Source organism: Canis aureus, chromosome 6, assembly GCF_053574225.1.
Source record: "Canis aureus isolate CA01 chromosome 6, VMU_Caureus_v.1.0, whole genome shotgun sequence".
Lineage (NCBI taxonomy): Eukaryota > Metazoa > Chordata > Mammalia > Carnivora > Canidae > Canis > Canis aureus.
In genome coordinates, this window is record NC_135616.1 from 54,754,453 (window position 1) to 54,779,520 (window position 25,068).

At 43.1% G+C, this 25,068-nt stretch overlaps 1 long non-coding RNA gene across 1 annotated transcript; it reads left to right on the top strand.

Moving 5' to 3' along the window:
• Window positions 1-16,769: 16,769 nt before the first annotated feature.
• On the top strand, window positions 16,770-25,062 carry LOC144315206 (uncharacterized). The gene is made up of 3 exons (XR_013380963.1): window positions 16,770-17,192; window positions 17,446-17,533; window positions 23,442-25,062. It is a non-coding gene; the product is annotated as an uncharacterized LOC144315206 (long non-coding RNA).
• The last annotated feature ends 6 nt before the right edge of the window (window positions 25,063-25,068 follow it).

The window sequence follows — 25,068 nt, forward strand, 5'->3', positions numbered from 1 at the left end:
TTACTGGCTCTTTTGTTCTTGGAAGGAGAACTTATAAATATATTACTCAGAACATAGATTGAAGTTTTTGCCACATTAAAAACTAAATACAGTAACATCTCATTACATAATTGATGACATTTCAGCCACCTCTATACTGATTGAACTTACACATAAATATTGTGTTCTCTATACAATCATAATTTCACCATTTCAAACACTAAAATAAGAGTTTTGATCTTTATTTAGTAGAGTGCATGTATGCAGTTTCCTCTTAACAGGTGCTATCTTAAGGACTACTAATTTCTTATTTTTTCTACATCTAAATAGAATATAATGCTTTACAATTTACTTTTAAACTTTTACACATCTAACCAGAGCATAACATTTTATAATTTCAGGTGAGATTATACCTACATGAGGGGAAGAAACAGTTCTTGCCAAGTGTCACTGGTGCCTGATAAGAAGCAAAGCTATGTATATAAAATAAGCTTTCAATGTTCCTTGATAGCCTCATTTTATTCCTTCTAACATTAAGCATTAAAACAGCATAAAATAAAAGGAAACAGGAATCCTAAGGGCAAAGGTGCCGAGTAAAGCAGTTCTTTTAAATGGATTTTTAAAAATACTATGTTAAACATACATACAATCTGAGGAATTAAATAACTTTTTAATAAGCCTTGTATGAGAAAACAGGAATTCTCTACTCTCTACCACTGCCCCCACACCACCACTGCCACCACAGCCTCCTTCATCAAGGATGGTTTGTTCCTCAATAGCAACCTTTTCAACTTTTGTCTCCAGTTGGTGTTTCTTTTACCACTTACTGGTTTTCCAGTTTTAAAGGTGTTCCCAGTTTGAATATTTAAACTTACATACATGAATATGAAATAGCTATTTGTTAACCTACTTGAACAAATCTACATAAGATCATGGCATATAGAAGTGATGTCAGTTTAGAAACAATACTTTTTTAAAACCTGCATTTCATAGAAGAAAGTTATTAAAAACCTCATGCTTTTCCCCAGCTTTTTAATTTGAAAAACTTCAAATCCATAGAAAAGTTGAATATCTATGCACCTTTATTCAGATTTAGCAGTTAACATTTTTAATTTTTTTTTTGCTATATGTGTCTGTGTGTGTGTCTATTTGCATACATTCATTTGAGTGAACCATCTGAAAGTTGGGATATTAGAACCCTTTACCCCTAAATACCTAAGGATGTGTTTTCTAAAAATAAGGACATTCACCTCTGTAGCCACAATACTTGTATCATTTGTATCAAAGTATCATTTGATACTTGTATCAAAGTTGATAATTCTGTAGTCTAATAACACAGTCCATGGTCAGATTTCTCCAGTTGTCCCCATGGGTATCCCTCTTTTTTTTTTTTTTGGTCCAATGTCTAGTCAAGGTTCATTTGATTGTACTGTTTATTTAGGTTCTTTAAATACAGATTGCTTTATGACTTAGCGTGTCTTCCTTATGTAAGGGCCCATGGGCTACCAAAGTGGGCACTGACAGCTTTTCTAGTGATGTGTCAATACTGTCATTAAATTTTATCCCAACACACAAGTATCCATTAATATAACATTAAGACATTAAATATATCCTATAGGAACACGTATTCATGACCTCTACATTATATTCCACTTTATTACTTTCAAAATTAATCTTTAGAATGTTTACAACAGAGTTTATCACTTGGAATTGTTGCATTTTTTTTGATAAAGCATATATTAAGACCCACCTAAATGCCTAATGTTATAATATGTAAAGTGATAAGTCCATCTGAGCAAACAAGCATCTGTGATTTTTATTATTTTTCCCCTTTTTTATTGAAGTATAGTTGACACACAGTGTTACTACATCAGTTTCAGGTGTGCAACAGTGATTGGACAAATCTATATGTTATGCTGTGTTCACAAATGTAGTTATCATCTGTCACTATACAATGCTAGTACAATATCATTGCCATTGACTATATTCTCTGTGCTGTACGTTTCATCCCTGTGACTTATTCCATAACTGGAAGTTTTTACCTTCCACTCCCTTTTATCCATTTTGCCTGTCCTTCACCTCTTCCCCTCTGGTAACCATCAGTTTGTTTTCTTTATTTATGGGTTTCTGCTTATTTGTTTGTCTTTTAGATTTCATACATAAGCAAAGTCATGGTGTTTGTCTTTGTCCAACTTATTTCACTTAGTATAATATCCTCTAGGTACCCATCCATGTTGTGGCAAATGGCAAGGTCTCATTCTGTTTTTTATGGCGCATGTGTATATATATATATATATATATATATATATATATATATATTACATTATATCTCTTACATATATCTATCTCACATCTTCTCGATCCATTCGTCTATAATTTATATTGATAGACACTTAGTTTGCTTGATTATCTTTGTGTAAATAATGTAATATAGGAATACATATTTCTTTTCCAATTAGTACTTTTATATTCTTTGGGTAAATACTGCATTTGTGATTTCTAGATGAATAAGGGGTAAAAAGCAAGTTTTAAACCCAGGATGGTTTAAAAAGTTCCTCTGGTGGTGTATCATACAATTTAAGAGCAAGTGTATTCAAATCAGACTGCCTAATTTCATATTTGCTCTCCATCTCTTATGATGACATTGGACAAATCACTATTAGTCATAATCGCGTTAAGCATCAGATTTCTCACCTGTAAACAGATATAATAACACCTATTTCAGAGGATTATTCTGAGGATCAAGTGTGCTAATACACATAAAAATACCATGTACCTAGCATATACTGCACTCAATGTTAGCTATTGATGTCTCGATGCTCAGAGTTAGATCTCATCCCTGGTGTCTGACCATCTACCAGCAGGTCAAGAAAGGAGCTCAGGCTTGGTGTAAGACTATCATCTCTAGCCTCAGTGTCTACACCACCATTAGCAAGGTCAGCTGGGAGCTTTAAGCTTGATGTACTCAGGGTAAGACCCTTAGTGCTTTCACCACAGGGTCATTAAACACTCCAGACTCAGCAGGACTCCTAGAAAGACCTTGTCACCGGTTTCTACCCTTCAGTATGAAGCCTTGCCACAACTTTCTTCCTCAAAACCATCAAGGCAGATTTCATATGTCCTTGACTCCTGTTAATTTTGTCACTGCAAGAAGCTCCATATGGCTTTCACATTATTCCTTCAGGAATACTCTTCCGTATTATATTTCCTAATCACTTCCGTCGTGCCCTCTGGAACTCAAAATCAATCATCAATAAAATTCTCTAAATCTTTAGCTTGTTTCAACCTTCCTTTCACCTTTTTGTTCTAGTCAAAACTACTTCCCTTGAATCCTTTCCAGGTCGACTTTCTTCTGCACTCCTCACACTACTTGGTCTGAGGAGAGACTAGTTGATGGTCCCCTTAATCTTCCATGACCTAAAATTCACTCTCTGAATCTTACATCAACAAACCATACCACCATTTCTCTTTGTTGCAAATGAGCCCCTATTTTCTCTTGCCCTCTCTCATCTTCATTCTTGGGTTCCCTATCATTCTAGTACTGCCTGTCACAATTCTTGAGGACTTCAATGTCTACCTTACATGATTTTTCTAGTTTCTCAGTTCCTTGACCTCTTTCTCCAATGATCTTGTTCTCCAGTCTGTTTCAGCCACTTAATTCCAATGATTAAATCCTAGTTTCTGTCATTACCAATATCTGTAATCCTTAACACCAATTCCAAGCATCCAGCTTCTGACCACCATCTATTCTAGCGCATTCCCTCTCACACCCTAACTGTAACAATTCTTTGCAGTCCCACCAGAGTCCCACCAATCAAACTCCCATCAGATGGCTGTCATGTGTAGTTCATATTTTGTCTCCAGAAAACATGCATCCTCAGCTACAAACCCTGGGAATGCTGCTCAATCCCAACAGGTTTCAGACTCTTTGCTCACACCATCAGAGTACTTAGCAAGCCAGTCTCAACTTTTTGATTTTCTCGGTGGGACTCAGTCACATGTCCTTTGTGCTCCATCTTTCCCTAACTTCAGGGACACATACTCCTGGGGGAGGTGATCTTATTCCTTGGTCAAACATAAATCTTGGTCAGTGTAATTCAATCATGGTAAATATTCTCCTCACTAGTGACTGGTTTCAGTATGGATGTGTGGTGAAATTCTGGCCAGTGGCAAATGAAGAGAAGTCTGCCAAGAGTGAGGTTTCTTTGCTGTTAAAAATCAAGTTGTAGTAAGAGAAGGATGTTTCCTTCTCTTGTTTTCTCTGGACAATTTCTTGTCTGGATGACATATGTAAACTTCTCACACACACAATGGCAGCTTGTCTGAGGAAAATCTGACAGAGGAAAGAGTAGAGCAGAAAAAGAAATTGTTCATGCCCTCACTCTAAGTCACTGAACCACTGAAGCCATCCAATCTTGGGAGTTCTTGTTAAATGAGATAATCTTTTCATGTTTAAGCCATTCTTGACCAGTTTTTGTGTTACATATTTGTGTTATGCCAAAAGCATCCCATCTGCTAGAAGTTGCACTTATAAAGTGCCAACACCATGCTAAAGCATTGTATACATATCCTCTTATTTAACAATCTCTATGAGTATGGTTATTGTGTCAGTTTTAAAATGAATAAACTCAGAAACAGAGAGGTCACAAAGTAAGTAAAGAGTGGGGATTTAAGCTTCTCTCTGTAGTAAGACTTCAGTGCCTAGGCTCTTAAGCACCATGCTGTAATGCCTCCTGGTAGAGACATGGGGGACACTACCTGAGAATGCCCAAGATCCCTCTGAGGATCTCAGAAGAAGGTAGGGACCAATCACAGAAGCACCACTTTCTGGCATTGGGCTAGTTAGACCTGTCCTGGAAAGTTCTCATTTTGTAGTCACAGCCTGGTGAGAACTAAGACTCAGAAATGCATTAACTATACCTATTTGGGACAAAATGCTGCATTTAGTATCTGTTCTCAGCATTACTTTAAATTCTAATTTAATAACTAAAGTAGTTATCTTTAAAGTTCCAAAGTTATGTTTTCCAGTAGTTCTTAGGATATTGTAACTATGTAAGGTGACAGACATTAATTAGACTTATGTGCTGATCATTTGCAAGCATACAAACATCAAATCATTATGCCGTATACCTGTATATCAATATAATGTTATATGTCAATTATACCTGTTTAATTTTTTAAAAATTTATTCCAGGGAATTGGGAACCCAAAGTAAATTCTTTAAGAGAAAGTTCCAATTTGGAAAAAAATATACCAAGAATATGTGTAGTACGTAGTTATCAGATAAGAATGTGAATCCTTCCTTCAAAGAGGTGTTTGTTCCATGAACAGATTGACTAGGCAGGGACTGCCATAGCTCTTAACCTTAAGGATCAGGAAGTCTATACTGTCCATTTCCAAGAACCAGGGAGCAATGAGGAGAAATGAATGGTACTTATGTTAGTGGTGGTTAAAAAAAAAAAAAAAAAAAAGTCCTATCTCCAAGGGCGGCAATCAGTATTCTTATACTTTATAGGGGTTTAAGGAACTTTAAAAGAGGAAGTATGAAAATGACTCAAAATCCCCACATGAAAAAGAATATTGAAGGAGCATGAAATGATAATGTACATCACATCAAAGAGACTCTGCTTTAAAAATAACAACTGCTAGTGGAGAACGGAAGCTGTGGCTCTCCTGTTCCCCCAAGACTCTATGATCTCCCCCCACTGCCCCAGAACACCCTTCACATGTATCACGTGATTCCTACTCATGTTTCATTAGCTCTCATCGTTTTGTCTCTGTATCTCAGAGCACTGAGCTCATTGAGTCTCTCAGAAAACCTGAAATATTTACCAAGGGCTATATCACTGACCCAAGGCTCAATCTGGCTCATTGCTGATTTGCCTAATTATAGTTATATCAAGTAAATAACACTGGGCATTTTAGAGTGTTTATTATGTTCACTATAGCATAGATCAGATTAGAGCTGTCTCCTCTGGTTATTTGATTGTAAAGATTACAACCTCTTGAGCCTCTTTGGATGTTATCAGGAGGAAGAGTCCAATCCTATGGTGACTAAATTGATTCACACACTGTTATTTGTGACAAATTGTCAATCCATCTTCAAAAAGTGGCTGTGGTTTGCATTTCCACTCCACAGTATTTGTGAAAGAGGAGTCACTTAACTAAAAGACAATGAAATTTAAGGAAATGATTCCTTGTTCTCAAGATTTCCGCTGAGGAATGTTAATCGCTGATATATTTCATACCGCCTGTAAGAGGAATTACAGACTGTCAAACTTCTAGTAATTAGGTGAGCTAATTTCCCCCAAATCTGTCATATGTTGACTTTCATCATGTTTTATAGGTCCTAGGGCTCTTTCTCTGGGGGATCCAGTAACTGTTAATTGTTGAGCTCATTTACAACCCTGAGCTCAAAGGGGCCTAACAGAAGATCTTTTATTGCCTGACCCATTTCAAAACTTTTCCTGAGTAGCACAACCCAGTCCTCTAAAATTTTTACAGTCCGATAAAAGATTCTCACATACAGAGACCCTCATGGTGGCAATGGTGGCAGAGGGCCCAGCAGGCCCAGTCCAGCAGCTGCTGGGCTGTGTCAAGTCTTTAGACAAAGACTGTCAAATACACATTTAGAAAAAAAGTTGTAACCATCTTCCTCTGTCTACTCAGACCTTATTTAGCATTAATCATAATATTATAATGACAACTGTTAGGTTTTTCCCAAATGAACGGCAGAGAAATTAAAAACAGCAGAGCCAGGCAGTAGGTTTGAGAATGCTTTAATGGGGAGAGGTTCCGTGACTCAGAGGGGCTTGAGTCAGGGAAGTCACACCCAGGCAAACCACAGGGGGGTCTATAAAGAGCTTTCAGCGGGAAGATGGGGGTAGGGTGGCATTCCAACTAGGGCAAGGGTTACAGGTCTTTGTGTGCTAAGGTAGGGTAGAGTGGCAAGACAGACTTACTGGGAGGTTGCTGGCCTGGGGTCGGCCGTTTTGAGGTCCCCAGTCTCACCAGCCCAACAACCATTGGCTTATGTCGACTCCTCTTTACTACAACTATGAGGTTCCTGAGAATCTGAAGTCAGTCCTACAGTAAGGCCAAAAGGTATGCATAGTTCACCCAGAAATCATTGCTAATGTATTCCCAATTAAGATCTCTGTTTGAAACATCCTCCTTTGCGTACTTTGGAGTTACAAAGCTCCCTGCAAGAACAAATGCAGATGCTCCAGGCAGAGCTATTTTAAGTGTGAAGTTGCATGGAAAAAGCATAATTCCTAATCTCAGGAACTTCACCATCTTTGAGCAAGGTAGATAAAGAAGCGCAAACAGATGACCATCAATATAATATCATATTTAGTACCCTAGCAGTGGTACTGTGAACATCTGTAGGAACAAGGAGGGTGTAATTCTGCTTCAGCAAGGTACACTTCACAGAGGAATTGCCTTTTAAGCTGTGTTGTGAAGAGTGAGTCGGAGTTTACCAGGCAAGGGAAGCAGTGGTGATGGACATCGTCAGGAAGGGTAAGAATTAGGACCAGGCACCGGGAAGGTATTTCTTCCAGAAAGATCCCTAAAAACCCAGAGGCATAGAGTGCAGTGAGCTTCATGCCACAGCTGGCCATTGACCAGATGGATTTTAATTTATTTCCCAGAGTAAAGATTGTCAGATTCTTTTTTTTTTTTTAATTTTTATTTATTTATGATAGGCACACAGTGAGAGAGAGAGAGAGAGAGAGAGAGAGAGAGAGGCAGAGACACAGGCAGAGGGAGAAGCAGGCTCCATGCACTGGGAGCCCGACGTGGGAATCGATCCCGGGTCTCCAGGATCGCGCCCTGGGCCAAAGGCAGGCGCCAAACCGCTGCGCCACCCAGGGATCCCAGATTGTCAGATTCTTGTATCTCCTTTTGGCTTTCTCTTATCACATGGGGATGCCATGACTGAACCACCATCATGTGCTTTCTGCTCTTGGAGATTAATTAGTAGGTATGGGGCCTCCAAAGTATCATCTGATCCTATTGTGACCATAGACTTATTTTGAGATGATGACTCATTGGGATTAAGGAAGTAGCCTTGGGATGTGATTGTGGATTGTTATGGGTCCTTATGGGTTCTATTCTGGACTAATCAACTGAATTAGCTTCTGTTTCTAAAATCTTTGGGTGCTGTAGAAATTTTAAATCCCTTTTAGGCAAGGGATGGGGGGAAAAAGGTGAGTCACTTCTCATTTGCTTCATTGCCTTTCTCCATAGAGTACAGAGAAAAGAATTCCAAAGTAAATATAAGAGAAAAACTTAGTTTTTAAATAGTGATCAGCATGCAATTAACTAAACATACAAATGACTAAAAGAGATTGAATTCAGAAGTCTGAGTCAAGGACAGGAGCAATCCTGATAAGGTATTTATCTCAGGAAAATTTCCATCTTCTATAATGGCTCTCCTTTATAGAAAAAAGATTTCACATCAAAGAGGTAAACCACCTGGAGGAATTATTTTCCTTGAATAATGTGAGACTGAGGACAGGAGAGGGATCTATTTCTTGTTATTCAAAATGTTTTCAGCTGATGGTGCCAGGTGTGTATCTCAGAGTGGGTGGAAGTGTGGTGTAGAGCTTGAATCTTCCTGCCCAAAGATCCAAGGGACCTCCCAGAGCCTCTAGCCTGTGAGAATCACTGGTCAGGATGGAAGTTCTTAATCTGGGCCTGGCAGAGGGTATCTGAGAAATCTGAAACTCTATGCAAAATGCTGAGTATGTTCTTATTTGTTTAGGGGTTTTTGACTCATCATTTCACAGAGGGCTCTATCATTCCTAAAACCTTGAGTGTGGTACAGTGTGTTTTCAGCCCTTTCATCTTAGGGGAAAAGCAGGGTTGGAGGAGGGGATGTGGGGTGAAACCTCCCTTTGATACTGTGTCACATCTCTCTAAAGAGGGATCTGAAGGACAACGGGAAAAATCACATCAGAACCCTTTCTGTCTGAATGTTTAAAATATTTTTGCATAAATCACAAATCACTGCCATGAGGAAGCAATGAGAAGGGCAACATCTGCCAAGACCCATCCTTCTCCACTGGCTCAAATACAAAGAGAGAACAGAGAAGAATGGCATGAAGCTTATTAAAAGAGAGACCAAAAGGAAACCATGAGGCCCATCTAGGTCACAATTTCTGATTCAAATAATGGGGGCCGAACATGCTTCAGAAATGTTTTTATTTACAAAGATAACATGGTATGTGTCTTGCTATGATGTAACACCCCAATCTGGATCAGCTTTCCATGATCAAATTAATACTTGGTCATGAAAAGTGGAATGAAATGGGGTCACTTATGCTAAGTGGTTTTAAAATGGAGCCTAGGGATCCCTGGGTGGCTCAGCGGTTTAGCACTGCCTTCAGCCCAGAGCATGATCCTGGAGATCCAGGATCGAGTCCTGCTTCGAGCTCCCTGCATGGAGCCTGCTTCTCCCTCTGCCTATGTCTCTGCCTCTCTCTCTCTCTCTCTCTCTCTCTCTCTGTGTGACTATCATAAATAAAAATTTAAAAAATTTTTTCAAAAAATAAAAAAATAAAAAAATAAAATGGAGCCCAGAGGCCAGCAAGGAAGTGGGGTCTTGCACATCCTCGCCAGGTCGAACCAGGAACTTTTGAACTGGGCCACACCTCAGAAATTACCAGGATGCTTGCAACTTGCTAACAGTAAAAGACTTTGCTTAGTGATAGCCTTAGCAACTAATTACATTCGAAGATAGCTTTCTGCTATCAACACCAACACCAATCAAAAACGTGTGCAAGCATTCTCTTTGTGCTTTAAAAACCTTTGATTTTTGCTCCCTAATGGGACACTATTGGGGTTGCTTCTCAAATCTATATACTCTGAATTGCACTATTTTGATCCCAAATAAACACTCTTGCTTAATATTAATTATTGCCTCCTGACAATTTTAGGTTGACATGATCAAAATTCACATTTTGACAGCTCTATGAATATTCACACTAGTACAGAAAAAAACCCTCTCTATAAAGACCTTAAACAGCCTCATGACCCTTTAGGTCAAATGTTGTCACCACATAAATTCAACATAGGGCTCACTGGCAGGTGAGTTTGGAAAGATTCCCAGTTTGGAAGAGGTATTGCAGGTCTGTATTATGTATACACATACAGATCTCCATAACTCAACAAGCAACATGTTTTATAGAAACCATGTACACATTGTAGAGTTTACTTTTAGGCAACAGGCTTGAGCCATGGAATCACGAGCAAGGCTAAAGGGCCCATTGTGACCACTGAGCTGAACACAAATGAGCTCATTAAGCCCATCCACCTCCAAGCTGCCATAGGCCCTAACCAACAGGTTACTTACAGCTAGGCACAGTTACCAAAAAAGGAAGAATTCCATACATCACCAGATCTCTTCATCTTCCCCCTTTGAAAACAGCCCCTACCCACTGCCTCCTAGTAGGCAGCATCTCCTCTGCTGTCCTGCCTGTGGCTCCCTTAATGGTGTATTATGTAAACTGTTATCTCTTTTGTTCTACTTAGGGTGAATTCTTTTACCATCCCCACCGCCAGCTCTCATCCGATCAGGGCACCTCATACACACCATTTATTAAAAAATCTTCGGAGGGACACTTGGGTGGCTCAGCTGTTGAGCATCTGCCTTCAGCTCAGGGTGTGATCCCAGGATCCGGGAATCGAGTCCTGCATGGGGCTCCTTGCGGGGATCCTGCTTCTCCTTCTGCCTGTGTCTCTGCCTCTCTCTGTGTCTCTCATGAAAAAAAATAAATAAAATCTTAAAAAAAAATCTTTAGAGAAGTTTCCAGGTATTAATGTCCAGTTTCAGTAATTTCTAGAATCAGTTCCATTGAAAAACTTTTTTTAAAAAAGATTTATTGATTTATTTTAGAAAGAGAGTGTGTATGTGTACATGCTGGAGGAGCAGAGGGTGAGGGGGAGAGAATCTCAAGCAGACTCCACACTGAGCATGGAGCCCAACGCAGGGCTCGATATCACCACCCTGAAATCAGGACCTGAGCCAAAACCAAGAGTCAGAGGCTTAACTGATTATGCCACCCAGGTGCCCCTAATTGAACAATTTTTAAAATTTCTTTCTCTCAGACGTTTCCCACTCCTACTTTCCATTTCTGGAAAGTTACAAATTGTCTCCACATTCAAAGTGGCAAGTTTGGGATATTTTGGAATGAAATTAGTCTAAGCATGGTGAGTGTAGCATGATAAAACATACAAAGGTTTACAACCCCGGTAAACCCATCATCAGTTGAAAAGACCATTCAGTGGAAAATGCATTTCATTCACTAACCTACCAAACATCATAGCTTAGCTTAGCCTACTTTAAACATGCTCAGAACATTTACATTTGCCTACAGTTGGGCAAAATTATCGAACACAAAGCCTATTCTATAATAAAGTGTTGAATGTCCCATGTAATTCATTGCGTACTGTACTGGAAGTGGCAAACAGGACAGTTGAACAGGACAGAATGGTTGTAAGGGCATCCATTGTTTAACCCTGTGACCTTGTGGCTCACTGGGAGCTGTGTCCCTGCCATCCCCCAACATTGTAAGAGAGGATTGTACTGTATATCAATAGGCTGGGAAAAGATCAAAATTCAAAATTCAAAGTACAGTTTCTACTGAATGCACGTCACTTTATATCATTGTAAAGTTGAAAAATGGCAAGTTGAACCATCATAAATTGGAGATGGTTTGTTAATGTTTGGATCTGTCCTGGGTTACTGGCACATAGCTCCTAGAGCTTCAGAAATCTCCAGAGTGATCAGAGTATCTTGTGTATGCTAATGAGATGACTTGATTAGAGAGTTGGACTTCTAGCCCCCATCCTGACCCCTCTCCTGGGAGAGGAGATGAACTGGAGATTCAGTCACCAATGGCCAAATGATTTACTGAAGTACTGTACTGATTTACTGTAAACATGATGATCATGTCTACATAATAAAATCTTCATAAAACTCCTAAATAACAGAGTTTGGAGAGATTACAGGTTGGCAAACACTTCAAAGTGTTAGATGAGTGGTGTGCCCCAATGAGGCATGGAAGCTTGAACCCCTATTTATTACCAGTCAGAAGAAAGGGAAGCTGGGACTTTCCACTGGCATCTGAAGTGGGGTCCAGTCTTGTGGGGCTGAGCCCTTAAGCTGTGAGGTTTGCATTAACTCTGGAAAGGCAGTATCAGAATTGAATTAAATTGTTGAACACCAAGTTGGTGTCTGGAGAACCAGAGAATTGGTTGTTGGTTTTGGGAATCACCCTGGAGTGAGGCTTTCATCTTAGTGGCTCTTAAACTCTGATACCATGAAACAGTAGTATTTGCTGATCTGACTGAGGTCTTTTGTAATGATAGTTAAATAGTGATAGCTGTAAAATTTGCTGGAAAAAGAGCAGAGGTTCTCAAATTGTGCTTCATGAAAACAAAATTCAGAGAGAAACATATCACCCAGTCAGAAAGGCACATTCAGTTGCTCATATCTGAGAGGATATCAAAGAACTCCTTTCAATGGTTCAGTGCCATAGATTCCAAGCAGTCTCACTAGGACCAATTTGAAATTCAAATGAATCTGGATTCTGATCTTGATTTGGCTATTTATAAGCTGCTTGACCTTAGGCAAATTGCTTAGTAAGACTCAGTTTCCTTTTATTTACTTTCTCTATTATTTTTTATTACTATCATCTATCATTTTTTATTACTACTATCATTCTATCTATCTATCCATGTATCTATCTATGGCAGACATTAAAGTATACATTAATATCTATTTCCTTTTACTTTTAGGCATTTAGGATGATCACACACACACACACACACACACACACACACACATTACCTGCTCTGATCAATGAACTAGGAGAGAAATAGTGATTGGTGTCTTCCATTATTTGAGAGCAGATGTCAATTGTCCATCTTCTTTCCTCCCTGCTGCAGTGATTGGAAACTTGGATGCTGTGCCTCAGTGGGTAGGGAGTCCAGCCACTAAGGACTTTGCGAACAAAAAATACACTGTTACTGTGGTAAGCTAATGTGATTTGGGGATTGTTTGTTATTTAACCTAACTTCACTTGACTAATACATCATCTTCCCTTGTTTCAAAAAGAAGTTAAAGTAGCTTAAAGAGACATATAGTGCAATTGGATAAAGAAGTGACTAATGAAAGATAACATATAATAACATTTGCCTTACAGAATCATTGGGAGGAAACATACATATCCATCAGTATGATTGATAATTAGCAGATATAACAATATGAACCTCAGATTTTTTTTTTTTTTACCTTTGGATCTTTCTCTTTGGTGGTCCCTGCCCACCCCCATATTCTCCCTCACTTCCCACCATGTTCAAAGAAGGCTTGTTTGACCTACTTACATACAATTACAACCCAGTTTCTTCCAGGGCACACTTATCACTCTTACTTTTTTTTTTCCATTGTATTTATCACCATTTGCCATACCACATATTTTACTTCTTATGTGCTTGGTATTTGCTCCTCAACACTAGAATGGAAGTTCCATGAGGAAAGGGCTCTTTATCTGTTTTGTTCACTGTTGTATCCCCAGTTCACCTAGAACAGTACCTCAATAAATATTTTTGAATGGGTTTTTAATTAATCAATTGTGATTTGATAGGAGTTACCACAATCCTTAGTATAGCCACCAAAATGAAGTAAATGGCCAACTGCCTGGTGTTTTGGAGTTTGGGATATCAAGATATATGCGCACACCGTCTTCTGCATGGACACCTTCCTTGACCCTGTTCTGTCCATCAGTACCTTCCCTGCTTCTGCTCCCCTTTTGGCATGCTGGTTTTGAGAGATAGCTACCCACTACAGAGATTTCAACAACAATAATAATGACAACTGAGGCAAAATAATGATTCACATTTATCGAGCACTTAAGACATGCCAGCTTTAGGGGCCCTTGGGTGGCTCAGCAGTTGAGCCTCTGCCTTTGGCTTAGGAAGTGATCCCGGGAGTCCTGGGATTGAGTCCTGCATCCGGCTCCACATAGGGAGCCTGCTTCTCCCTCTGCCTGTGTCTCTGCCTCTCTCTGTGTGTCTCTCATGAATAAATAAAGTCCTAAAAAAAAAAAAAAAAAAGATGTGCCAGCTTCAAAGCTAAGTATATTCCATTCATGATCTAGTTTGAATCTCAAAAAACTCTCAAGTCAGTACTTTAACCATTATTTTAAAGATGAGAATTTGAGGCTTAATAATGCTAAATAACGTACCCAAAGCCACATTCCTAATACGTGGTAATGTGGGTGTTAGGTTATCTATTGCTATGTAACAAGCCACCCAAAATGTGATAGCCTTAAATAATTTGTTATTGTTTGTCATGATTCTGTGGGTTGAATGGGGTCAGTCGACTGACTTATTTTGCTTAGCATTGTATCCTCTAGTCCCATCCATGTCACTGCAAAAAAGATTTTATTCTTTATCCATTCATCTATTCATCTGTTGATGGAAATCTGGGCTTTTTCCATCGTTTGGCTCTTGTGGGTATTGCTGCTATAAACATTGGGGTGTGTGTGCCTCTTCAATGACTATGTTTGTATCCTTTGGAGCACAAGCCTTGTTTTTTTTATAAATATATTTTTAAAGATTTTATTTATTTATTCATGAGATACATACAGAGAGAGAGAGAGAGGCAGAGACACAGGCAGATGGAGAAGCAGGCTCCATGCAGGGAGCTCGAAGCAGGACTCGATCCTGGATCTCCAGGATCATGCTCTGGGCTGAAGGCAGTGCTAAACCGCTGAGCCACCCAGGCTGCCCATGGAGCACAAGCCTTGTTAAAGGACTACCTGCTATCAGCATTAGTGACTTTGTCTTGCAAGACCTTAGGCCCCAAATTACTGCATTTTAAGGGAAGCCAGATACATACAAGCATGCATATATTTTAATAAAAGATCTTAATTTTAAAAACACAGTATAGGTCAAGTGAAACACTCATGTGTTTGGTCTATAGGTTTCCAGGTTATAAATCCTGTGCTGGCTCTCCAAGGTAATGTTCACACTTGCAAACATAGCACACAAGGCCCTTGTGATTGTGGGGGACACCTTACCTGACTTCCAGTTTCATTTCTCCTCTGCAGCATCCATGCATTCACCAAGATTTCTTGATTCCTACTACATGCTAAGCAAGTTCTAGATGCTGAGGATATAGCAAAGAACAAAACAAAGTCCCTGGTCTCAGGAGGCTGATATTCTGGTTGGCAGAGACAGCCAATACACATAGAAAGGTGTAAAACGTCAGATGGCACTGAGTGTCATGGAGAAGCGTAAAACAGGGTGAGTTCCAGCATGGCAGGTTGCCCAGATATGCCTTCCTTCTTGTCATGCTCTTCTGTGTGCCTTGAATGGCTCTCCCTCCCCTGCAGCCTAGGCGCTTCCTATCTATCTCTGGAGGCTTAGTTTGAGTATCACAATCTTGCAGTATTTTCTCTGACCCTGCATCCTGCTCCATGAGTTTGGTGACCTTCCTCCTGGCTCCCAAGGCACTTGTGCCTACTCTAACTGACGTTATAACTGGTTTTTAAGCTGGCATTTATTTTTCGGTATCTCCCAGCAGACAGTAAGTAAATTGAGGGCTTCTGTGTTTCCTTAAATTTTCTATAAATCTGTGTGGAACCATGGAACATCCTCTTTGTGAAGCTCTTTAGTGAGGAAGCTGCTGGGTGGGAGAGAAATGCTCCCAACCCATTTTCTTCTTTCCCTTTCCAGTAAGAAAAGTGCTTCCCTCTGCTGTCCAAGCCCAGAAGTGTGCTTGAGATTCCTTGGAAAATGAAGGGAAAGGTCATCGTTGATGTCCTTTGGTTTAGGGGCAGGTTATTAATGAATGCGAAATATTGTCTTATGTTATCAGCGAGGGAAGGAGCCAGAGCCAACTGTCCGTGGCCGTGAGAAGACGCTGGTGTACTCCTTCTATTTGCTTACTCGTCTATTCATAGTTGCCATTCGTGTTTGCAGGTTCATGCACACATTCATACACATCAGATGAAAAACATGCCCCCTGTGTGTACAGACCGAACCATGTGCACTACCTTACACTAGTAAAGGCAAGTGTAAATACGCATCCTGAGGCAAACAGGATGCGTGTTTGTGTTTGACAAGCATCAAACACCAGAAACTTGCTCCCGGCACAGCCTCATCTCTGACCTGCATCTCTGACTTGCTGTTCTCTGTGCTTCCTTCCATCTGGCTCCTGCTGCCTGAGCTCCCAGGGGTGAAAGCCTCCTTTGGCTCAGATCCTGAGGACACCTGGAGTGTGCCTGGAGGCTGGCCCGCTTTTCTAGGGGCCCCAGGGCTGGGGCTGCCTGTGCGCGCGTGTGGCCACCGCGGGGAACAAGGTGAGGCCTGGACGTGTGTCGCTGGCGGGCGCAGCCGCATGTTCCACTGCGCTCGGAACGCTCGGGCTCAGCCCAGCCCGCACAGGGCCGTGGGCACGGCGGCCTCTGATGTGGCCTCTGATGTGTCTCATCTCTGGAAACCCTGACTTTCAGGCTGTGTCAGAGCTGCCCCCAAAGAAAGTGACCGGGCTTGGAGCAGGGTGGGGAGAGGAAGGCGCCCCCGGCAGCCAGCGGGAGCAGCAGCTGCCCCGAGGGCCGAGGCCGAGGCCGACTGTGGGGAAGGGCGGTGGGGAGCAGCCCGGTGGGTGGAGGCGCTGCGGCGCAGGGAGGCGCGCCGGGCAGGGGAGATGCAGTCCCAGGCCGGACTCCAACTTCTCAGCAATCGTTTGCCCTCTTCCTTCCAGTGCTTGCTTGTTTGTTTTTAAACATAAAGCTGAAATAAACAGGAGGAGCTGATTCTCGGAGCCCCTTCTGCGTCCAGGCCGGTCACACTCGCTCCAAATAGGATTCTATTCCCAGGACTAACGTGCTGGCGGCACCCAGAGTGCTTGTCACCCTCCATCTGGCAATGCAGTGACTGTCACACGAAGACTCTTCTGGTTCGAGCCGTGTTTCTGACTGGGCGACCTGTAGGAGGAGGACTGGCCTGCTCTCTGCCTCCCGCCCCAAGGCAGCGCCGAGCTCGGGCCCAGGAGGTCAAGCATCGAGGGTAGAAGCAGGGACACCTACGCTGCGCCTTTCCCTTGCCCACTCCGGCAACTGACAGCCCGCCTGGCTCACATTCTGGGGAGGGACTGAATTGCCAGAGCCTGTAGATGCGTTTTGAGTAGAACAGGCCAGGTAAAGCAAACAGCATGAAATGTGTTAGGTCTTCAGCCTGCCCCTAGTTTTGTCATCTAAGAGCTCCAGAAAAGACCCCCCACTGAGGGTTTGCTGCTAGAAGCCTGGAGGGCCGGGCCAGTTCCCGCTCCATTGTATCCCCACAGTGGCATACAGTGCCTGATGCTCCGCAGAAGCTGGGAGAAGGACTGATTAGCCCCTGGCTTTGTGGTGGCACCTCAGTCTGTAACTCGCCCCCTCTCTCCAACTCCAGATAGGAAGGAAGGACAGATGACTAGCAGGAAATGAACCAGGAAAGGCAAGAAGAAATCAAAGCATCTACTCAAAAAGTACGACCTGAGGTAAGTCGTGAAGGTCTAATACTGTGCTTTTGTTAAAGAGCTACCGTCCTCCCTGTTCAGGCCGGGTGAACGTAGGGAGGGGCAATAGTCATGGAGAAGAAGGACTTTGGGGTCAGATGTTGATTTTAAATGGAGAAAGCTTGGATTTCAGTAACAAAAAAAAAAGGTGGCTGGTGGTGGACCCCAATTCGGGTGTCTTTGGGTGCCTCTAAATTAAAAATTCCATTCTGGGGATCTGGAAAGCACTGTGGGAGTCAGGGGAGGCAAAACCTCATCAAATGCAGTTTCATGTTCTCACATTGAATCTCACTGGAAAGTTAGGTGGGTGGAGGACTAGATGTCAGCTCAGGATGAGCTCTGCTGTCTTGGCGAGCTCTGCTATGGCTCCCGGGCACGTTCTTAGGGCCTGCACCCCCGTCTGGGTGGAGCTGACCTTTCTTCTTCTCAGGAGCCTGCAGGGCTCAGGCCAGGTGCCCAAAACATTGTCACTGCCCTTTACTGAAGCTCTCATTCTCTTTGAGCAGCGACTCAGTGCCCTTACTGTGGGTTTATGAGGTCTCTTTTGGTTGCAAGTGACAGAGATTCAACTCAAATAGGCTTATACACTAGGATGAAAGAAAGAAAGAAAGAAAGAAAGAAAGAAAGAAAGAAAGAAAGAAGGAAAGGAAATGTTATGGCTTCTACAACTTATAAAATGTAGGGGTAAATTCCAAGATTAAGGTGCTGCTGGATTCAGATACTCTGATGCCACCAAGTATCTTTCTTTGCCCATTTCTCAGCTCCAATCATTGGGGCCAGCGGGACTCATGGTTTTAACAACTGAGCCAGAAGGGATCTAAGTGGGATTAGCTGTGACTGAGCTACATGGACAGGGAGGAGAGAGCAGGTTGTCCATCAGAGAAAATTGGACTGTTTATTTTTACGATTTATTTGGGGGGGGTGAGAGAGAGAGAGAGAGAGAAAGCAGGGGAGCAGCAGGCAGAGGGAGAGGGAGAAGCAGACTGCCCACTGAGCAGGGACCCTGATGCAGGACTTGATTCCAGGACCCTGGGGCCATGACCTGAGCCAAAGGCAGATGCTCAACCAACTGAGCCACCCAGGTGCCCCAAGAAAATTGGACTGTTGTTACCACATGTGGAGCAGTGTTGGCAGGGCAGTTCACACTTTAGTGGACAAGTGCAGTCACTGGTGAGGATTTCTGCATCCTCCCCACAAGTTAAGTGTTCATTTACAAACACTTTGTCTCTCTATCTAAGTTTCTCTATCTTAAGGGCTTGGCTCCTAAATTGGGTCCCCCATCCTCACTCCCCTCCCAGTTCCCTGTAGGAGCTGAGTTTGGTGGGGAGATGAGTTTATTTTGTTTTTTTAGAAAGTTGGCTATTTCTTGTGGAGGGCAATCATCAAGAGTAGGTAAATATCATTTCACTATTTCTAGTCCAGTGAAACCATCAAGAAGTACAATTTCAGGGTGTCTCAGTCAAATGAATTCAGTCAAATGAATAAATAAAAAATTAAATAGAGTTAAATTAATTAAAATTTTTAAAAAAGAAGTGCAATCTCTGCTCTTAGATGGGGACAAAAGTAAAGTTGCTCAAACTAATTATCTTGGGGGCAAAAGAGCATCATAGATTTGTCTGCATTGAACTAAAAGGTCATGTTGTTTGAACCTTATCTCCAGGGAGGTCAGGGTGTTTCCAGCCTGCTGTGGGACCCAGCTGGCCTTGACTGACACTGGGAGAATGGAGGTTTGGGGCCTGGCTCTGCCACTTGCAACCTGAGTGAGCCTGACTAATTCACTTTTTTCCTGTGTTTCAGTTTTTGTTTTCTTTAGTATTAGTTTTTCGGACAATATGTTTTCTCTTTGATATAGTCCATTCCTTTTGTAGTAGTTGATTTTTAGCTGATACTTCAAATCTGTATAATAATACGGGTTGTATCTTCCCCACATTTGAAGGTGGAAGAACTTAGGCACCATCAGGATTAAATGAAAGAGAGTCTTTCTGTCTGATTCAAGAAGAGCATGAGTGACGATAACATTTAACCTTTCTTTTGGGACAAGGGGTGTCACTGAGGACGTGGGTATCTTCAGTGTGGACCAGACTGGGTATCTTGGGATACAATCCATCGGCTCTCAGGAGTCTACTGACTTGGTACACGATGCTGCCCACCCTCTGCAAGCAGACGCCCCTTGCATGCCTGAAGTGTGGAGAACACGAGACAGGGAAGGAGACACCCAGGCGTGAGAAACTTCTGAATATGGCATTTTTAATATTTAATTGCTCTGAGATATTTTATTCTTGAAAGTGGTGTGCTGCCAGCCAAGATGCTCAGGGCACTTTGGGAGGGCCTTTCATCTCAGATCTCCAGCTGGACAGACAATGAGGAGCTTACACCGGATGGTCGCACTGTGTGAAGCCCAGGGCGGGGTCTGCACCTGGCACAGGGTGGGTGCGGAGGGGTTACGGGAACAGACGGCTGAGTGCTAAGAGCCGATCCGCTCCTAACTCCCGAGACGGTGAACACAGGTGTCTCCCCACTGGGATGGGAAACAGTATGCAGGTGAAAAATGTGAAGAAATGGACAACGCAAAAAAAAAAAAAATGTGTCCAGTAAACTAGAGAAAGGGGATACAGGGAGAAGAGATTTTTGGGAGGAGATGTTATGACGCTTTGCTTCTGCCCCCGAGGCCTTGTGTGAAAGGGAGTGCTTTCTGCTGCCCTCTGACCACTTCCTTAGCACCCACTTCACTCTGCGGAGCTGCAGCTGGAAAAGAACCAACCCAGGAGTGTTGGGAAGACGAGGCTGCTTCAGTGAGCACAGCCACTGGGTCATGTGTCTTCCGTCTCTGCACCCATCCCGTGCAGGGGCCCCCTCCCCTGGCCTACATGGTGGTGGTGGTTACCCTGACCACAAGGCTGAGCTGTGCAGGAGGTTACACACATGCGCGTGCACACGTCAGGAGGCTGGGGTGACAAGTCCTCAGTGTGTATAGTAAGGAGGAAAGTGCGGAACTGTGAGGTAACTTAATTCAGAGCTGCAAGATGAAGGGACCTTGCTCCCTCAGCTGACACGTCCCCCTCCCCACCCCTTCGAGGATCAGAGCCAGGCCCAGGGCTGACATCCCCTTTTCTTTCCTGTCCAGTAACCTTGATATGTGAACAATGAGACATGCAAGGATCAGGGCAGTGGAGGATGGAGGGCACTCACGGGTTAGATTACAGTGGAGAAGCAGCTGACTCAGCCACCTGTCAGTGGCTGTCTGGAGATGCATTCAGGTTTCCGTGTACGTTCAAACCAGTTCGGGGGGGTAGGACAGGTTAGATGTGGACAGCAAGTTGCAAATGTTAACCTCTGTAGTGGTGATGGGGGCGGGTTTCTGAGGCTAGCAATCAAAGGGCAGGCAGGCTAGCCTCCACAGCAGCATGGTGTGGGACAGGAGACAGCTGGGAGGTCCTTGGGAGGTGGGCAGGGGCTCAAGCACAGGTGCCAGGGGCTTGGCACAGGGAGGAGAGCTGGCACAGGAGAGCAGGCCGTGGAAGACAGCAGTGAGCAAAACAGGGCCTGCGTTTATAGGAAGGAACATGTGGGCAGGAACCCTGGGGAGCAAGGCTCCATTCCTAGACGGCCCTGGGTCATGGGCCCTAGAACTGATTTACATCCAGCCTCTGCCCCTTAATAGTTGTGTGTGTGATTTTGGAAAAGACACTCAACCTTTCTGAGCTTCCACCTCCTGATCTGCCAAGGAGCATGTTTAACCTTATTGGCTTATTTTGAGGAGTCAACATGAGACTCCATGCAGAGGATCTGATTCAGTATCTGAATATAAGGGGCACCCAGTAAACATGAATATTCATGTATTTTGTAAACAATTCTGGGGCACCAGGTGGCTGTGTGTTAAGAACCAGGGTGTGAAGTCAGACCTGGACCTGCAGCAAAAGTGACCTAAGTATATTGCCCATCTGGAAATCGGACTGACCCTAGAGCTCAGCCTACAGTTGCATCATCTGTAACGTGCAATACGTTTTGAAAAGGGGGGATGGGTGGAGTTCAGAGCCAGTGGTGGCCTGAGCTGGAGTGGGCTGGCCTCTGAGAGTTCTGTTGCTTGAAGACCAAAGCTCCGGCAGGTTGACTCAGGGCTGGCCAGGCTGTAGCCCATCAAGGAGGGCCAGATGGCACAGGGCAGCAAGGGTTTCCCTGTGTTCCTATGTGGCCTGGTTTTTGTTAATTGCAGCTGATTTTCTAGGATTTAGTTTCCTGTTTGGGTGGAATGGGCATGAAGCCTATTTCTGGCTGACTTCCAGTAGCAGCAGCTTTCAGCATGTCAGCTGTGCCTCTGGGCTCGCAGGGATCTCGGGAGTCTGGCCATGCCAGTGTGCGAGCGCTTCCCTGTGGTTAAGGAGCTGCATGCTCTCATGTTTTTCCTACCAATCCTTCCGATCTCTTCCCTTTCTCCAGTTTTCAGCCTCTCTTTCCTCACCAACCCTTTATTTCCTACCTTGCACCTCTTTTGCTTCCATTCCCCTAACTGACCTGTTGCTCATCATGGAATCATGCTGTCTGGAGCTAAGAGAGAGTTCAGGATAACCTAGTGCAACCTCCTGCTTAGACATCTCTTGGAACCGGGAACTGACAGCAGCCCGGGGTGGCTCCTTCTGTTTGTAGCACTCTGACTGTCCCACAGGAGGAATCCACCGATGGAAGAACCCTGCCTTTGCGGAACTTGGAGTTTAGGGGAGCAGAACCTTCCCGTTTGGCTCTAGTTTTCCCCCTTGGGTCTAAAGAGGCAAGCAAACCTTAGGAAATATTTACTGAGCATTTCCTGGTGGCCGCCTCTGGGCTAGAGATTGCGATTGCAAAACTGAAAAGAAAGTATCCCTGTAGTGAAGATGTTTGAGTTTAGGAAATAGGAGAGATTTCCAGTGTCTTGGCCTTTTAAGTGCTACAATAAACCCCCTGTACCTGGGGAAGGTTTTCACAGTGGTGTTGTCTGAACTGACTTTGGAAGGAAGAGTTCATCAGGAAGACCAAAGGACATTGTGGGCAAAGGCCATTCCCAAGTGTAATTTGGGGATATTGGGCTAAGTGAGGCAGCTAGAATAAGATAAATAGGATTAACTATGAATGGAGGGCACAAACCAAGCAATGGGCTGGAGTGATGGAGAAATCCCCAGGAAAGAGGATGAAAATCACATGTAACGTGACATGGGCATCACACACAGGGTGTGGTGCAGTGAGATCTAGGAGCAGGAGCCCTGAAGAATGGAGGTGTGGGCTGGTCTGGGAATTCTTTGTGGAAGAACAGCCTTGCTGGACTTTTGTGTCCTCTTCTGCCAACAAAGGAGGTGGCAATACCTGGGCTGCCTGTCTTGACGTGCAGGTGAGGAGAGGGGGAGGGTGCAGTCTGGCAAGCCTCAATGCCTGGAACACAGTGCCTTTAGGGAGGTGAGGATAGTTAATGATTGAGAATGAGGCAGATGAGTGTTATAAAAAAACAGGAGGGGCATGGAGGGGTGAGGGGGCCAGTGTGGGGATTGAAAACTGTGAATGAAGACCTTCAACTTAGAATTCAGGTTCCCTAGAATGACAAGAAAGATTTTGATGTTATGCATTGGGGGGAGGGGAATCACCTGTCAAAAGTTCTAAAGACATGTGAGCCTCTGTGGGACAAGAGAATGGCTATAGAAAGAAGAGAAAACTAAAAAGTGACAGGGTGGTATGGTGAAAGACCTGAATTCAAATCTGAACTCAGCCACTTCATGAGTTCTTCAACTTTTCCAAATCATTTCGAAATGCAGATAATATCTACCTTAGAGCGCTGCTTGAGAGGCAAATAAGAAAATGTATAGAGTGCCTGGCATATAGTAGTCACAAAATAAATGTTTCTGTCCTTCCTCTCTCCTCCCCACAGAACATTGCATCAGCATTTTGACTATGAGGGATGGGAAAGGCCAGCGGATTTGAGAAAAAGTGAAGAAAGCAGGGACATCCCACCCAACTAGGAGCTCCTTAAGGAATCGCGCCACAGCCATGTCTTTGCACCCTCCATGGTGCTTTGCATGAATTGGTGCTCGAGAACATAGAGATGGAATTGGACAGAAATAAAAGCTGCATTTTCCTGTCCAGATATTTATGACATGGTGGGGAAGCACTAGGAGATAAGACCGGTTTTTCTTCCCAACTCTTCCACACACTGACTGTGGCCTTGGGAGAATGTTCTCACCTCTCTGGGGCTCAGGACCACATCTGTGAAATAAGGGGCGCAGCAGGATGATCTCCACCTTATTCTAGTGATGAGATTTGAGAGCCCTGTAAGGTTTGGGGTTGACATGACAATATTGCAACTGGTTTGCAAATGAGCCCCAGAGATTGAGAGCCTCATTTGTAAACTAACAAACTGCTACAGAACTCAGGACTCTTCACTCATTGGGTTGAGGCTGTTCTTTTCCTATTGTCCCATGGCCCTGTGACAGCAAACCATATCTCAGACTCAGAGGCTGGGCACCAAAAAGTTGATTCTCGTGAGACCCTGAAGATGGAAGTCTCTCGAGGCATCCAGATGCACAGATCTCACCAACATCTGCTAGACACTCAAAGGAAACAGTGGGTGACAAAAACAACGACTCTGACATTTGTGTCAGTGTTTGGTACATCTGACTTTCCCACAGACCTACCATGACATGTGTTTTTGCAATGAAGCATTTCAAACATCAATAAGGAGCTCATAAAAGAGCCCACAAGACTCAGGCATTTCTAGCCTTAAAACATGTTGTTTAGTGGTGTGCCCCACACCCAATCTCACCTCCTCATTGCCCTGGAGGAAGCGAGCTCCCAGCCCTATGCACATGGGGGTGTTGCTCATGGGGTAGTCCTAAGCACTCTTGTTTCCTAAACATTTTCACATTGTCCCCTTTTTGTGTTAGAATTTTGGCTCAAATACCAACAGGCTGTGTAATCCTAGGCAAGTCGTTTAACATATTTGAATGTTAGTTTCCTCATTTGTATTCATCTCGTCAACAGATAGTTATTGAGTGCCTTTAATACCAAGTACTATTCTAGATTTGGAATTTACAGATAGCCCTTTCTCTTTCTAATTGTCAGAAATCCAGACAGTTAGACATTCATATGTCTTAGTAACCAACGTATGACCTCAGCACTGTTTTTCAGTGGTTCCAATGTATTATTGAGCATACGAGGACTCAGGAGAAAAGATGGGTCAACCTGCTTACACTACAAAGCTGTAGTAATCAAAGCAGTGTGATATTGGCACAAAAATAGGCACATAGATCAATAGAACAGAAAAAAGAGCTCAGAAATAAACCCATACTTGTATGGTCAATCTACAACAAAGGAGGCAAGAATATAAATAAGGAAAAGACAGTCTCTTCAATAAATGGGAAAACTGGACAGCCACATGCAAAAGAATGAAACTAAACAACCACTTTCTCATGCCATACACAAAAATAAATTCCAAATGTTAAAGACCTATATGTGACACCAATAAATAAATAAATAAATAGTCCAATTAAAAATGGGCA